This window comes from Macrobrachium rosenbergii, chromosome 6 (assembly GCF_040412425.1).
Source record: "Macrobrachium rosenbergii isolate ZJJX-2024 chromosome 6, ASM4041242v1, whole genome shotgun sequence".
Classification (NCBI taxonomy): domain Eukaryota; kingdom Metazoa; phylum Arthropoda; class Malacostraca; order Decapoda; family Palaemonidae; genus Macrobrachium; species Macrobrachium rosenbergii.
In genome coordinates, this window is record NC_089746.1 from 39,846,512 (window position 1) to 39,865,544 (window position 19,033).

At 33.2% G+C, this 19,033-nt stretch overlaps 1 protein-coding gene across 3 annotated transcripts in view; it reads right to left on the reverse strand.

Moving 5' to 3' along the window:
• LOC136839464 (uncharacterized) overlaps positions 1-19,033 on the reverse strand; it is a 134,892-nt gene that overhangs the window by 108,854 nt on the left and 7,005 nt on the right. For 2 of the 3 annotated variants that reach the window (XM_067105534.1, XM_067105533.1), the window contains exon 2: positions 10,351-10,450. The gene's annotated coding sequence lies outside the window, so the exon portion shown is untranslated. Of the gene's footprint in view, positions 1-10,350; positions 10,451-14,699; positions 14,986-19,033 lie in introns of those variants that run through there. The other variant, XM_067105535.1, reaches the window with a different exon arrangement.

Here is a 19,033-nt window from a genome sequence, read left to right on the forward strand (position 1 = left end):
AGAACACACCTTTTCAAATAACTCCCCCTCTGATACGAACCAGCGCGTCCAAACGCGTTCACAAACCTTAGAGATCACCAAAGGGTGAATATTTCCTCTTCTGAGTACGGACTATAGCCAATTCAAAAGGAAGTGCCAAGCCCTCGCGTTATTCCTCGAAGCAAGAAAAACCAAATGGAGGGAAAATTCCGAGAAAGGTGAAAAGGCAACAAACTGCCAAACGCTGCTGCAATGTTCCTTCTGTGAGAAAACGAGAAACTATTCTCCAGAAAGTTGTATTCTTTGGCAAAGGACGAAATCGTGTAACTTATTGGAGAGTGATTTCTCGTATGTTTAGGCGAGTCGCGCAGCTGCAGCATTTTTCCTCGGGTACACTGGCAACTTTGCTCTTCATACAAGGTTAATAAAAATGATCGAATTGGTGAAGTAATAGTCATAAGAAAATATGAAGGTTCAGTATATATATATATATATATATATATATATATATATATATATATATATATATATATATATATATATATATATATATATATATATATATATAGTAGAATTCGGAATCTTCATATACATATATATATATATATATATATATATATATATATATATATATATATATATATATATATATATATATATGTATATGTATATATATATATATATATATATATATATATATATATATATATATATATATATTTATATATATATATATATATATATATATTTACATAAATATGATATATATATATATAAGAAAATATATATACACATACCTGTGTGTGTGTGTGTGTACAAATACACCACCGACGAATAGCGGGAGGAAGATGGATCAAGACTATGGTTTTAAGTGAGGTTTCTATGCCGTACAGTACCGGATCCCCAAATCGGTATGATAAATGAAATTTTTATGATTACACACTTCTCACTCCTGCGTAAGGAGGAAGTGTAGCCCTCCTGGGGAATAAGTAACAGTTTTTTTTTTTAGGGTGTCGATTGCTTCAACACGTGCACACGTGCAGGCATCTTGAAACAAGGAACTCGACCTGTTGCTTATCCAGCGAGAAGAAAAGCGCCTAGGATTACATGTGGAGACTTCAGCTTACAAAGATAAGATCTGGGTATTAAACAAAGGTGTTACAGGAGTTGAATTATCTGTGATAAAAATATTTTTGGTATCTTTGTCAAGGTTAGTAAGAGTAGACTCTTCTGTGAATTTTAATAGCGGTATATTTTCACTTCTGTAATGGATTATACTGAATAAACTTTGTTCCACAAATGTATTTCGCTTTCTCATAAAAACTGCTTTCGTCATACTCTTTTAACAGATACACCATGTATATTCAAAACTCACGTACACACTCATACGTGCAAGTATCGATACTTACATATACAAAAATCAATAAGGCACATGCGTGACTCCGTACTACATTGTCATAATCTTCTTCTTTGTCTTCAGCCTTTACCCATCTCTATATGGAGTCGCTGTTCCGTGTAAGCCTTCTCCATCTTCTATCTTTTTCCCGCATGACCTTTGCTCGTTATCTTTCCATCTGAATCTTGGCCTCCTCCCCTCCTCCCCCCCAACCACCTCCATGTCCATGACCCTTTTGCACACATGATCCTCCTCTCTCATGACATGACCAAACACTGCAATCTTCTTTGCTGAATCTTCTTGGACACTTCTACCACTTTGACTGCCTTTATATAAACCTTTCCTTTCTCGTGACTCCACACTCATCTCAACATCCTCATTTCAACTTCCTTTCTTGAGCCTTCTTTATTGACCAGGTCTCAGCCCCATACACCATCGCTGGTCTAACTACACTTTTATAAAACCTTCCTTTTACTCTTGCACATTTGTCATAATACCTCAAGTCATTTTGTTAGCCGATAACCTAATAAAACTGAATTAAGGAAAGTACTCGTTTTCTGCTATTCCTCTAAATCTATATCTGCATCTAAACCTATATCTTCATCTAAACAACTGTTAAAGGAAAAATTATATTGTTCGAACAGTGAATAATGATATAAATGTGGACACATCATAACATCTAAAAAGCGTTACTAGCTTCATATTCCTCTTTATCTTGACATGACTCAAATGTCTTCACAAGAACTGGCTGAATATACGAGCTCCGTTAAGGAGATTTGCAGTAATGACGGTTACCGCTAAAGTAAGCACTTGCACTTGTATCTCTATGGTTCTCTTCCGCAAGGCTGTAATTTTCAGTACCTTGTATGAATATCAACAACATTTCCACTGCTCAACAAAAGGGTTTCAAATCCTGGAAGTTGCGGAACTTCCATAACTTGCTACAGAATCTTGTTCCTTTCGGGTAACTTATTTCCTTTAGTAAGTGAGGTCTCTTCCAAACCGCCTTTTTTCTGTAATTAACATCATCTACGAAACTTTCGTTCTCAAAAGACCAGGCAAGATGTTTTTTTTTGCTATTAGTGAACCTGAATTTGTCAACTACAAGGGCAAGGCATTCACATGTGAAAGGTTCATTCACAAGTAATGTCTTTTTTTATATGCCTATACAAAAAAAAAAAAATTCTGAAATCAACCATCTGCAGCAAAATCAACATCAGGAAATGACCAGTCAGGCACTGGAAGCAATATATGAAAGACCTCTCCCAAGCTATGCTTTATCACTCCTTTACCTCTTATGACAAGAATATTAGCGTATTCGGATGACCTGTCACGTCCCAAAATCTCATTTAGTTTCCACCACTCTTCCCATTTTCAAGCATCTTTTCTGCTTTTCAGAGAACACTCTCTCTTGCATTATCTTTTCTGTTTTGATTTATAGTCAAGCATCCAATTAAATCACCGATGCAGACCGAAGAGACTCGTGTCTTGAAAATATCAAATATAAAAATTATTATTATTTACTGTAGACTAAAATCTGTAAGGCAGTTAGTATATTCTAGCTGAATAAATTTCACTATCTTACGCTGCTTTACTTTTAATAACATCTACGGCAGAGGCTTAATAAAAACTACTTAATATTAATGCATAATGCACAGGATATGTTTACACACACATACAGAGAGAGAGAGAGAGAGAGAGAGAGAGAGAGAGAGAGAGAGAGAGAGAGAGAGAATTGCACCAACATCTCCACTGAGGCGAGTACCGAGCCACAAATGAAAATGTTGTAAATTTTCATTATATTCATTTTGGGAGACAACCAGGACTACCAACCAGAAGCTCTTGAACCCAGAGCTAAAACAAGAGAGCAAGACGTTACCTAAACGCCTGAAATGAGATGGAATCCATCCTATAATAATTCACCATTGCCAAAGGGATGTCTACAAAGAAAATATTGGAATGAGTCCTTGTTATAGACGAACGTCCTACCGCCTCCCCTCCCCAAAAAAAAATAAAATAAAATAAAAATAAGCATGAATCTGACGACGCCAATGAGTTATTTAAATTATATCATTTCCAAAAGCGAAATGAAGTAAAACCCTTAATGAAGAGAATCCCTGTCACATAAAAGGATGGAAATTGTTAGAATAAGGCCCCAGTATTTACGATACTGTAAATTACTTCGTTTATGGAAGAGTTCATGTTTTTTTTTTTTTTTTTATTCAGATTGTCATTTCAGCTGTTCTGGTTCCTCTCTATATAAATTGTAATTCATAAACCAAGAACGTTGATGGGAAAAATTCAGGTTTAATATCACCAAGCAAGCAGAAAGAAATGCAAAGAAGAGGAGAAACAGATACAGCTGTAAACTGACATTCGAAAAAAAGTATTGTTCCTTCCATAAAAGTTATTAACATCAAAGATTGACGAGTAAAAACAGAGTAGAAAAATAAAAACAGAATATGGCTGACAAAGGAAGCGATGAAGGGGGCTAAATCCTTACCAACTGTAATCCAAGGAAAGAGGTCAGTTGGGAGACAAAAATAGATACAAAGGATAAATAAATGGGCAAAAGGGGTGAGAAAGAGATACATGAAAGCGGTCCTTTTCAAATTCATTCCTTGAATGGTGAATCAAGGACGAAGTAGTCATGCAGAAAAGATTCCACTTTATGTACACCTTATACTTAAAGAAAAGGCTCATCAAGTATGGTTGCATATATATGCGTGTGTTTATGTGTATGAAATATAATTTTATAAACATGAAGAATAAAGAATTTTATTCGTTCATTGAAATAGAATTGATTTTTAATGCTAGACACCATGTCCTTTACAATTAATAGCTTAAAATAGATATTATGAACCTTTACACGGTCATCGAGAGAGAGAGAGAGAGAGAGAGAGAGAGAGAGAGAGAGAGAGAGAGAGAGAGAGAAAATGTGTCTATGATTATCAATATATCCTTTAAAATCCTGTTCCAAAGAAATAATAGTTATTCCCTACTTAACAAAGGGTCCTGGTCTCAAAACAAACAAATGATACGGAGGAAAGCTTGACGATTATCGTTCCTTTGAAGAGTCGAAGGGGATAATGTCATCTCCCGCGGTAGCTCCCTCTTAAAGCCAGATCTTTACCACATCATTAACAACAAAGTCTCCTGATATGAGATTAGGTCGGGCGATAAATGAGTTTGTTTACTCAGCATCTTGAGGGGGAGCGATGACCCCTATATTTGCTGTCAGGGAGGTATTCAGCCTCGAAGGACTCATAATGATAAAAACAGAAACTGGAGCTTAAAATAATTATATATATATATATATATATATATATATATATATATATATATATATATATATATATATATATATATATGTGTGTGTAGTGTGTGTGTGTGTATGCATGTGTATGTGTGAGTATGTGTGTTTGTGTATGTGTATACATGTATATGTACTGTATGTGTACATGCACACACACATATACAGTATATATATACATATATATATATATATATATATATATATATATATATATATATATATATATATATATATATATATATATATATATATATATATATATATATATATATATATATATATATATATATATATATATATACACATAATATATATATATATATATATATATATATATATATATATATACATATGCATACACATAAGATACGTTTTTTAAAAATCGGAATGAAAACTGGGCGTTAATCTAAGCAATCATTGCTGACTGGTTGATATTAAAGGTAAGCAAAAACACTGACACTTGGTGGAGGAGTCTGTAAACTTGATTGTTTAATCGTATGTTCTGTGTGCTTTTCCAATAGCAAAAGCTTTGGTAATTACTGAATGCTTGCCGTTGTTGGTATTTTGAAAAATAAAAAAAAAATATTGTAACCGAAAAAGCTAGATGATCAAGGTCACTTCAAAATGACAATTGACAGATGATATGTGGCAGGAGGCAAGTGCCAATGGAATGTGAAACGTTATTTTTTCTGTATTCTTTTAAATGCGCACTCAATAAAGGAGTATACAATGACTTGAGGGCATTGTTGAAGATTTATAATGGCTGTTCGAGACGAAACGTTATCGTTGATGACATCGGAATGATCTAGTAAAGGCATTATGAAAAATTAGTTGATATGGTGGGCATTTATGTGTGTAGGTGTGTGTGTTGTTTGTGTGAGAGAGAGAGAGAGAGAGAGAGAGAGAGAGAGAGAGAGAGATTTAATTCTTGAGTTCCCTCTGCGAGATTAAAACCAGATGAAAAGGAAATGTACCGTTTTTCTTGAAATCTTTACCTTTCCCGTTTCCTCCCCTTTCTTTAAGGAGATTGATGCAATTAACAATTATTATGATGTAAAGAATAAGGATTTTGTTGTCGATAACAAAGGACAAACTTTCAAAACACCTCGAACTTTACCAGATTTATTCCTAAAAAAAAAAAAAACTCTCGAACTTTACTAGATTTATTCCTCAAAAAAAAAAAGGTTGGACGTACTATTGGTTCATATTAATCATAATAATCTTACGACGTTTTGTGGAGCCAGTGGAACGCGAAGTGACGCACCGTCGTGACCCCTAAAATAAGTTAAAGCGTTTTTATAACAAAGCGTAAAATAAAAGTGGAACTAGCAGGCCATTGAAGATTATTTTACAAAAAATAAATAAATAAATAAAAAAATCACAGAGCAGAATCCACATCACAAGACTTAGAAAACGTCAATAAACTCATTATTCTTCCAGATTTATTGTAATTAAGTAAAGGATTATTTCCTTTAGGATGTGAATCCGATTCTCAGTGGAAAGCAATGCATATGCATGTTGCATGATTTAAACATTGTTTCAATACAAGGTGTTTGAGAGTGGTAGCATGCTTTACGTTTTTGTGTAAGGGGACTTAGATTACTTAAGTTACCAACACCTTTTCACAAGCGCATACACACAGGCACAAACAACAAAACACACACACACACACACAAGGCACAAACAACAAAATATATACACACACACACACACACACACATATATATATATATATATATATATATATATATATATATATATATATATATATATATATATATATATATATATATATATATATATATATATATATATATATATATATATATATGGTTACAAATGTCCTTTTGTCCGTTTATTTTATGCTTTTTCCGTATTAATATTTAAATATAAATTGGATAACTTGCGAAAGAAATACAAGATGTTTTGCAGAGTAATTGATATTTCCCACGCCTTGCCCTTTCCAATAATGGCAACCCAGGTGTCAAATGAGCAGCTAATTAAGCCCCCTGCACCAGTGTCGTTTTAATGTCCTGTCAGGAGGCCTTTGGAAGAAAATCCTTTTGAGTTCAAAACCCGACGCGGTGCGAACATCCCTAAGCAATTAAGGTGGCACATTTAAATGAACCCTTTGAGACTTCACACCCTCCACATATTGATAAACAGTCCCCAGACAATCTTGTCACGAGAGCCCTCTGAGGAATTTCCCCCTCCTATCAGTTACCAGGAAATTCCCCCTCCTATCAGCTGCCAACCATGCCATTAAGGATCACTTCCGTGACCTGACCCCACACCTGCATCTCCACCTCATAACCTCGACTCTCAAGTCTGATCCTCTTACTATTTTCCTCTCTCTCCCCGGACCCTTTTATTTCAACCTTTCCAAATACCTGCCAGGATTAGCGGCATGCCCAAGAAGAAGACAATAGATGACCCTATTAAGAGGAAACTGTCAAAACGCCCTCTGAGCTAGTGTATCTTACGACGCCTACCTGTCGGGAAGTCTGTCTGAATAGGGGCTCTGATCGATACCCTACTAGACCTCCCTCTGATGCTGTCACTCTGAAGGTGGTCTTCTCTCACCGCCTCGCCCTCTGAGCGCTGATGCCTCTGTAGACCACCAACACCCCTCTGCTTCATCTACTCCCTCTATGGTGGGGGACTTCGCGTGCAGCTTTCACTGACGCCCTGCTACGGGAATCCGGCTCTGATCGCCAACATGTCTTGTCCACAGACAAGATATGATTGGGAGTTGTTTGTTCGGCTTCACCATTTTACCTTTACCTGATTTTTCCACCTGTTCTCCTATTTTCCTAGCCTACCTTTTGCATTTTCTCCCTCAGAGACTGATGTGATTTTGACTGTGGTGTTTGATTTATCGATAATGGAATACTAGTGTTGATTTTATGTTCGCTTTTGACTGTAAGTGTTAACATACAGTGAATTATTGATACCAGGGTCTTGCTATTTGCTTACATATTCCAAGTTAAGTGTCAATCAAAGTTCTTTCGTGTATTACAACATCCCTGCTCTTGCAGATCCGTGGTGCGAGTACCTGTTGTGTGAAATTACCATTAGGTCACCGGTGCCAGCTCCCTGTAAATTACAGGTCCCATACCCAGTCAAGATATCCAGAATCCCAGTGTGATCCTTGTCTTGCTCGCTGTACCCCATCCTGTACACTCTAAGGCTCCTATCCCATAATTCTGATGTATATATATGTATATATATATATATATATATATATATATATATATATATATATATATATATATATATATACATACATACATACATACATACATACATACATATACATACATATATATATATATATATATAATATATATACAGTTGTATATATATACATACATATATATATATATATATATATATATATATACATACATACATACATACATACATATATACATATATAATATATATATGTATATATATATTATTATATACACACACACATATATATATATAAATATAAATATATATAAATATAAATATATATACATATATATATTGTTACATTTGTGGGGACAAGGGATGGCTCTAATTATGACTAACAAGGGGGCTATGCTCCAGTGAATAGAAAGTAAAATAGTGACTATGCTCAAAATACCATAAGAATAAGGGTTCAAGGCAGACTTGGATTGCCCACTTAAAAGTATAATTCACTAAAATATCAGAAAAGAAAATATTTACAGGAGCTAACAATGAGCTCCGTGGCACTATTCAAATTAATGTACTAAGATCACAATCACTAAGCAAAAGTGCCACATAAGTGCAAGCATTATAACTCTGCCTTCCTAGGCTAATACACATGGAAAATGGGGGATAGGAGCCTTAGAATGTACAGGATAGGGTACAGCAAGCAAGACAAGGATCACACTGGGATTCTGGATATCTTGACAGAGTATGGCACCTGTAGTTTGCAGGGAACTGGCACCGTTGACCTACAAGTAATTTCACACAACAGGTACTTGCACCATGGATCTGCAAGAGCAGGGATGTTGTAATACACAAAGGAACTTTGAGTGACACTTAACTTGGAATATGTAAGCAAATAGTAAGACCCTGGCATCAATAATTCACTGTATAGTGTTAACATACAGTGAATTATTGATACCAGGGTCTTACTATTTGCACTTATAGTCAACAGCGAACATAAAATTAACACTAGTATTCCATTGTTGATAAATCAAACACAACAGTCAAAATTACATGAGTCTTTGAGGGAGAAATGCGAAAGGGTAGGTTAGGAAAATAGGAGAAAAGATGGAAAAATCAGGTAAAGGTAAAATGGTGAGGTCGAACAAACAACTTCCAATCACATTACCTTTATCTGTGGACAAGATTTGAAGGTGATCAGAGCCGGGTTCCATAGCATCGCGAACAGTCCCCCACCATAGAGGGAGTAGATGAAGCAGAGTGGCGCTGGTGGTCTACAGAGGCATCAGCGTTCAGAGTGCGAAGCGGTGAGAGAGGACCACCTTCACAGTAACATTATATATATATATATATATATATATATATATATATATATATATATATATATATATATATATATATATGAATATAAGAAGGCCCATAAAACACTATTTAAACATGTTGCAACCATATATTTTGGTACTTGCCTCTGTGCCCCTGTTCACTGGTAGAATATGGGCCATATTCTACCAGTGAACAGGGGCACAGAAGCAAGTGCCCGAAATATATGGTTGCAACGTTCAAATAGCCACTCGCCTCACTATATATATGTGTGTGTGTTTATCAAATAACAGCAAATGAATAATAATAATAATAATAATAATAATAATAATAATAATAATAATAATAATAATAATAATATAATTAGCGGCAGAGGATGGGTCTCAATATAATTTCTTCATAAACTCACTTCATAAACTTTAACAACACCACCATGCTCCTTAAACCTTATTACATCAACTAGAGAAAAGTAGGAAAAGGATAAAAAAAAATATTGGGACGAGTTGTTTACGGAAGACTCTGAGGCCGGATTATTATAAGCGATGAAGAGCGATGGAGAATTAATGAGCCGCAATACGAAATATAGGAAATAAAGCGATACTCGGGTTATTTTACTGCAAAAGATTAACGAAAACTCTGGATCATAAAGGGAAGAAACTGTTCGTCAATAAATGTTGTTCTTCGCCTAGTTGTTGTAATAGCCTTCGGCTGACTAACAAATATTTCCGTGGCATAAATCTGATTCTCGACGGACAAACGACTGATAAAGGTGCAGAATTATGATCCTAGCTTCTTCACAAATTTAGAATGATAACTCTGAAACTAATTTTCGTCCCAGTATTACTGCAATACGATGTTGACTCTAAACACTTCATTAGGCTTATATTATGAACTTGATGCTCAACTGACTAGTAACTGACGATTGTTAAATTTCGCAAAACCTTTAAAATTAGGCCTTTTATCCATGGTCCACTGTAAAGAAAAACTTCCTTTCCTGCTGTAACAGATGCCTTTCAAGCAAGGGAACATCAGAGAGAAAGTGTTTAAAAACGTTTAATGGAAACATAATTTTAAAATCCTGGCTTGTGTACGTTCACATTCTGGCTGAATTACAATTAACAAAAATCAAAATACTGAAAATAATCAGAACACTTACCCTTCTTCCACAACCTTAGGCGCTGGGTGTCCATTCTTTGTCTGTCTTACATAGTTGACCAAATCGTATTAGATATCGGCAAGAAAGTTTCTCAGCGTTTCTGTAGATGGATACAAGCAATCAACGATTAGTTTAAGCCTTGAAACACCATCTTGTTCAGTATTTTTTTTAAATTTTTAACAGTAACTTCTTCAATTCATACGCGTAGTTTATTATTACAGCGTCATAACTTCTTAGAAAGCAGTTTGTGAAGAATTTCCTCCTCGCTCAACATCAACGTTCAATTTGTTCCGGCTTTGCTTGGCTTATAACTACTCATATTCCTGGTTCCCAGAATACACGCACATCTCTCTCTCTCTCTCTCTCTCTCTCTCTCTCTCTCTCTCTCTCTCTCTCTCTCTCTCTTCACGTTATATCAGACACGTGCGTTATTGTGATGGAGATCTGAGAGAGGGGAATCTCCCGGATTATCTTTATCCTTCCTTCATTGTTAATAACAATACGACACTGTCATGCCAGGCAAGTCTGAGGACACATGGAATAATGTCGATGTCGTGTTGCTGTCATGTTAGTTATTTGGTCGTTTTACGTTTATTATTATGATCATACCTGTTTATTTATTCATAATTCATAGATGAAGTTATTGCCATGTTACGCTGTCTCTGGTATGTTTTTATGTCAAGTATTTTATCACATTTCTTTTTTTCCTACTGTGATGAGCGTTCAGTGATTATGCTTGTTTCACTAAGTAACACTAATTGGCAAAAACGAATCAAAATGCTTAAGTAAAGAATAATTTAAACAATAATGGAATGTTAAATTCTACAATAATGATTCATCATCGAAGATACTGTAGTTAATTCAAAAGCAAAAAAACAAAAAATATGAAATGTTTTTTCATACGAAATATTAGTACCATGTTTTTTTCCAGTGCAAGCATTTTTCCAATAAAGGAAAAATCTGTAAAAAATAAAAATCTGTAGAGTGAGTAGAAAATCAGCTTTTCCAATATATAGCTCAATTATACGAGATTTGAGACTGAAATAAAAATCATTTTTGATCCAAGATGGAGAGGTATCTGTAAGATACATTTCCACGACAATAATAACCTTACAAATTATGTAGATACATTTATCAATTTAATTTGTTTTAAAGGCATAATATAAGTATGCATATTCTGGGATACGAAATGGATATCGACCACAAAACAAGAATGATTGTGACGACAGATAATCGTAATTTTATCATTTTGTTATGAAGATAAACCATGATAATGTTCTTCTTTCACTTTTGTACATTACAGGCAAACTATAAAAAAATGCTACTAAGTGGATAACTTGACATTATTATGTCTCATCTAATTCACATATTAGAAAATATAACAAGAAATCCTGTTGACCCTTATGTATACGAAATTTAATTTACCTAAACCTTAAGTAACCTATAGGTCTCAAACGCGTGAAACTGAATTTTCCAAATAACATTGAAGACATGTTAAAAACAAGAATTTATTCGTATTGTAGTAAATAATCCAGCACAAAAATATTTTAATATTTCTGCTTAGAGGAATTATTCGCTTTCTGTGATAACACGGTTTAAGGACGGATGAAACTAAACTTTCAGGTAAAAAAAATAATAAGAAGAAGAAAATCTTGTTAAAATGTTTCCAGTTGCTTACAAATGACGAGTGGGATCATATCAGTAAAGCGCAAGTTTTGAGTTCCTAGTTCTGAAATCGATTTAATTACAAAGACTCATGTAAACCGATAATATGACTCTTTTTATGTGTGAAAGTTAGAAGGTCATTTTACGTAACGTCCAATTATAAACATGATGTATAATGTAAAGTGCGAAAAAACAGAGTATTTAACAGTATTTTCAATACGATTACGTAGCTGGAAACAAGAGTCTGTTTTAATATTCTACATAGCGGCTGTCGGCCTTAGAAACAGGAGATCAGCGCCTGCCCTATGAGCCTACAGACGCCCAGGATGACTTGAACTTTAACTAGCTTCGTTTAGTGACGACGCTATACTCGACAGCAAGCTGCAACAAAGTATTGTAGTTCGGTACTTTCATATTATTTCAAAATGTAAACATCTTAACAAAAGCACTCTTCAATGCTAAAATCATTGCACCATACAGCCACTCACCAAAATCAATAACTATGAAGATAATTATGCACAATTTTCAATTATTCAGCACATGTCAACGAGAACGTGTTTTCAACAGACACTAAAATTTCCATCTAAAATAGTAAAAAGTGAAGAGCTTTGTGTTCCCTTACAAAGACACGTGGTGCCGATTTCACTGGGTTCCTATATCATTCTACATTTCACTGATACTTAACCATGTAAAAACGACAGACCACATGAACGAGAGAGAGAGAGAGAGAGAGAGAGAGAGAGAGAGAGAGAGAGAGAGAGAGAGAGAGAGAGAGAAGATAAACACCTATATAGTGAAACGCATACATGAAATACACACATACATATATATACATATACATATATATATATATACATATACATATACATATATATATATATATATATATATATATATATATATATATATATATATATATATATATATATATATATATATATATATGCTTATATGTCACTAAATAGCTTGTAACAATATACTTAGTTAAGGCCACAGGAAAAAATAAAAGTACCTCGAAAATCTGTTGAAAGAACACGAAATCGCCCGGTACTCCTTTTATTTTTCCTGTGGTTTTGGCTAAATATATATATATATATATATATATATATATATATATATATATATATATATATATATATATATATATGTGTGTGTGTGTGTGTGTGTGTGTGTGTGTGTGTGTGTGTGTGTGTTACAAGGAAGTGAAAGAGAGAGAAGGAAAAACTTTGGTGTAGACCCATCATGATAGACTCTAGAAAAAAAAAACGCATCAAGTGTTGATGTAGCTCGTCAGAAATTAGATTTTGATGGCAACAGCAACGGAAGCCGGGTTTGGGGGGAGGGGTCCACAGAAGGACCTCCCAAAAATCGCGGTCTTGGCGAAACGTCAACATCACGGGCCCGGAATGTGATTATGTCGCCCGAGAGATTAGTTCTTTTTACCGCACCTCTTCAGGCGTGATGGAGCCCGTGAAGTAGTCAGGGTTTTTGAAGGGATGGATATTGGAAGGCTCCTCAGGTTGTTGAGAGCCGCTGACGTGATACATGCATATATAAATACATACATGCATTTACTAGGGTGATGATGGGCCTATAGTTACATATGTGTGTACTCAAGTGTATTTTGGTAGGTTGTGTTCAGATCAGATGATACATGAATCTCTGCTCAGGTTAAAGAACATATATTTGGTTATACCTCGAGATACATGTATATAAAGATATATATAGATATATATATATATATTTATAATATATATGTATATCTAAATATATAGATATATAATCTTATGAACAAGATTATATGTCAATGAAATTCAGGGGCAACAACAAAAACTACTGTACTGTTTTTATCCTATATTATATATATATATATATATATATATATATATATATATATTATTATTTATATATATATATATATATATATATATATATATATATATATATTATATTATATATATACAGTATATATGTTTGTATATACAAATATACATACACACATATTTACATATGTATATGTGTATACTAACACACACATCTATATATATATACATGTATATATAAAACAGAATAAAGTGAAGCCAAATGCTTCCATGTGTATGCGACATTATTTGTTAAGTGAAACGAGAAATTATTTGGTAAACAACAGAGAACAATTGCTGCTCCCAAATGAACTAACAGTAGTTTGTTATTGTTACAAATTTTTATTGACCTATAATCTTGTTCATAAGCTTTTTTTTTTGTATAAGTCATGCCTACATTTTTCCTGTTAAACTTCAATACAATTTCAGCATCTCTTTGCTATTACTCCTGATTAAGAAAAACGTCCCAAAGATATTTTTTAAGAAAAATTAAGATTCCTGTATCCTCAAGGTACTGATCGCTTTTTGCATATGGCAACTGATATGAAAATGTAAAATACATACTTAAAGAGTAAAAGAAAATTGATAAATGTTTCACTACACGGAAAGACAAAAAGCCATGTCTCATAGAACTACGTTCAGCCATTCTAATCACTAACATTTCAGACTGTTAATAAAACGCCTGGTATACGTCATACATAGATAATTTATAACTAATATGCATTTATAATTCGATTGTAAAAGGGTTTGTGGAATATCAACGTAATTTAATCAAGAGTATAGATGTTATGTTACGGTTTAATAAAGCTTAAAAAGTATTACCTTAGGATTTTATAAAAGACAACACAGATGCAGGACTTTCTTTGTGAAACATTCATCGAAATCTGTCTGTCCCTGAGCTTTGGAAAAGATGAACGTTCTTCTGAAAAAAAAAAAAAAGAAAAATCGAGTTTTCTAAGAAGCTTCGAGTTGTACTTAAAACAGTCGATACAGGAAATGGATAAGAATCATATGATACATTTAGAAATAAAAGATAATGAAATAAATGGTTCAGAAATCATTATACGTGTGCTGTTACGTATAAGCACCAAACTAAGGACGCGTAGTTCCGCTAAACTATGAAACAAGAAGTGGCTGTTAATTACAAGTCCCAAAGTAAACTTTTGTAATGTTTCATCACACAAGCACCCAAAACGGGCGCGCGCAGGTGAAAACAAAACCTACGAGCTTTGTTTGCGAGTTAAATAGAATAAAATTTAATATGCCTAATACGAAAGCTCTAGATGCAGCAGGCACAACTGAATTCACATTTACTTACCAAGCTTCTAGGAATAACTCAAGATGAATATGATAAGGAATAGGGGAAAATGGTGACTGGAATAGATGACCGAGGATAAAGCGGTGAGAAGTACGCAAAGATTTGACATATATCTCTTGAAAATGCACTAAACAAAATAAAATTTAATAAAATCGAAGAAATGACACGAAATATCGTAAGGGACGATGGACAATGCACAGTTCTGATAGATGCAAAGAAACCAGGAGAAATGTAATTTTTATAGAGAAATCATCTATAATTAAAAAAAAACGGAAGTTACTTTATAGGACAGATGAATTCGTGTAGTCGCTTAAGTAGTTAAAGTTTTGAAAATAATAAAAAACATAAAAAATAAGCACAATCCTTATGCAAGAAATACTCCGATTACTATTTCCCGATAAACAATACTGTACTGCCCTTCCCTTACCAACATAGCGATCATTGCGTCCTGTCATTTATGAGTTGAGGTAATCCTTTTGAATCACTGCTGGACTATTTCATTGATCTAAATGGCTGTTTCATATGATGATTTAATCTATAAATGAGTTGACCAGCGCGGAGCACAAATTCTCTTTGAATTATGCCACGTAGAAATGAAAGTTCTCATTATTAAAATGACTGATCCATCAGGTCTGTAATGAGATTTGATGAAACATCATCATGCAGGAGAGAGAGAGAGAGAGAGAGAGAGAGAGAGAGAGAGAGAGAGAGAGAGAGAGAGAGAGAGGTATTCCACATGTACAAGTATTTCCTCCGGTTGTTCTTTGTACTCAAAGGCAGTTTGTTACAAGAAGAGACATAGAGTACTATCAGGTACTGCACTGTAAACCCTTCCCGGTGAGATCTGAGACAGACAGACACACAGACAGAGGACGTGGCTTAAAAGTTGAAAAATATTTTTTTTTCATAATTTCCTTCGGTTATTCCCACGATGTCAGATGATATTAAATGTTCATTAAATGAAGAATTATGACCTTGCTTAAAGCTTTAATGCATCACATGATAATAACGAGAAAGGAAAAAGATGAAGAAATTGGTTGTTTCAAGAGAAGAGGGTGATTTCGACGGGTGAACGAACTGCATTTCTTATTGCTATGGTTAGTTTGCGTTCATGTCTTACAAGTTTTCGCTCTGCAGCGGCATTAAAACCATTTTCATTCGTTGATAAAATAACTGGTCTTCATTGTGTAACGGATACCTACGCATGAATTAAACAATACAATCATTAGAAATGTTAATTAATAATTGCTAACCATTATTTTCTATTATAGGATTCAACAGAGGTAAAAACCTTTTTTACTGTAAAAAGAAAATAGCCTTCCGGGAAAATATAAGAGATTTTTCGCAGTGTAACTAAATCCGCTATCTCACCTTTTGTGACAGAATATAAATAAAAAATAATACTATTGAAAACCGCTTTGGATCGTTCGGCGAGACAAAGTACGCAGTTGGACCATTATAGTTTAACGTTATGGGATTTAACGCTTATCTTAACTAGATGTTTGGGCATGAACAGTCGTTAAAAGGAACATTATCATCTAAAGTAGATTCTGATGGCCCCTGACCTATCAGCTCTCTTATTCGAGAGTCCGCCTCTTCCTATCGTAATGAGGTGTAGAAAACACTCATTATGAAAATGTTATCTCTATCGAGTCAGATGATATAAACAAAGTGAATTCTTTCCTATAAAACGTGTATATATATATATATATATATATATATATATATATATATATATATATATATATATATATATATATATATATATATATATATATATATATATATATATATATATATATATATATATATATACTATATATCATATATACGTACCACACATATATATACACATGTAAACACTCACATTTTTTAATATGCATAACACACACACACACACACATATAATATATATATATATATATATATATATATATATATATATATATATATATATATATATATATATATATATATATATATGTGTGTGTGTATGTATGTATGTATGTATTTCTGCGTGTGTTTTAGCAAGAAAACTTAATATGTATTGATAAATAAAAGTTATCATTATGCCTAAATTCAGCTGCTTTTCTGCATTCATGCATGTGTTGTTCATCGACTATCATCATCAATACTGGAAGAAACTAGTAATATCGTTAGCAAACGATCCTGATGTGAGTGTAGAAAATTTAAATAAAGTGAATTCTACAGTTACTTGAACATAAATAAAAAATCCCTCTGGATAACTTAATTATTGCGGATACGGCCGATCTGTAACAATTACACTAATCCTCAAATATAATTTGAAGGTTATTACAAATATTTGTTTTAATTATAGCAAAGGTGAAAGAACGTCACACCGTTTGTTCCGATCCCCTTTCTTTTGCAAACCTAAAAAGCAGGACTGACTATAAAAAAAAATAATAGACAAAATAAAGCATAAACTACCTTTCCTTTCTTACTTTGATCGATAACTAAATGAAATTCGAATGGCATCAAGATAAGAAAGTCAAGATACTATAATTATATTATATCTATAATATATATATATATATATATATATATATATAATATATATACAGTTTATATATATAGATATATATATATATATATATATATATATCTCAGAAATTATTCCGTTCATATGCAAAGGATACATAGACACATGCATAATGTGTTCGGAATGCTGAGTATCCTACATTTGAAGTTTAGATCACGTGGAAATTTATCCAAACCCCAACCTCTCTCTCTCTCTCTCTCTCTCTGTGCTAACTCAAGAATTAACGAAAACACAACCTCCTTTTCCCACGCAACTCAAAAAGGTATCTAACGAGAAGAAAATGGTGGTTTTATCACTTAATGTTACATCGCTAGGGAGCGTAATATGGTGAAATTACGGTAATCCTCTTACGCCTCACATGTGAATCTGCGGCAATGGTTTATTTTAATGCCTCAGAAAATAAATCTTATTAACACTTACATTTGTAAGTCCAAATCTAAGCTCTGGTCATTAGCTGTTTGAGACTGTTCAACAAAATATTTAAACAGTTCTAGATCTTCATATTCTGACAATTTGTGCGAGATTCTTTGTTGGCTACAATTTTTGTGAAAAAGTTGCAAACAATATATTTATGCACACATATATGTATGTATATGTATATACATATGTATATATGTATATATACAGTATATAAGTATATATACATATATATATATATATATATATATATATATATATATATATATATATATATATATATATATATATATATATATATATATATATATATATATATATATATATATATATATATATATATATATATATATTCTTAACGTATATACTTCCTAAATAAGGTCACTAACGAACATGCAGTATGATATTCGTTTACTTCCTATTAGAGATAATTTAGAAGGATAACGAAGATCAGTCTGTGAAAATTTAACAACCAGTGCCTTAAATTAAGGCAGTAGTCATTTTGATTAGCGCTTGATGATATGTATGAGCTAATGGATTTGGTGGACAATAATGTCTGTATCACGATCTTTTGAGCAGTTTCAAAGAAAGTTTCAATACTGTCTATTAAGTAACGGCCCTTTTAACTGACATAAAATTCCAATTACAAAGGCTTCGTGAATTCGCAAAGAATCGAAATAAAAATCAGATTTCCGTCTTTAAATCCTTCCATTTCATCAACCTAATGGATTCCACCCATTGAAAATCTAGGTTCTGTCCCTTAATTCCAAATGATGAATTTTCTCATCCTAATACGGAGGCCCTGATGCCTTTAAGAAGACGTTCGGACTTGAGTACTTATGGGGTTTCGTCTCGAAAGGC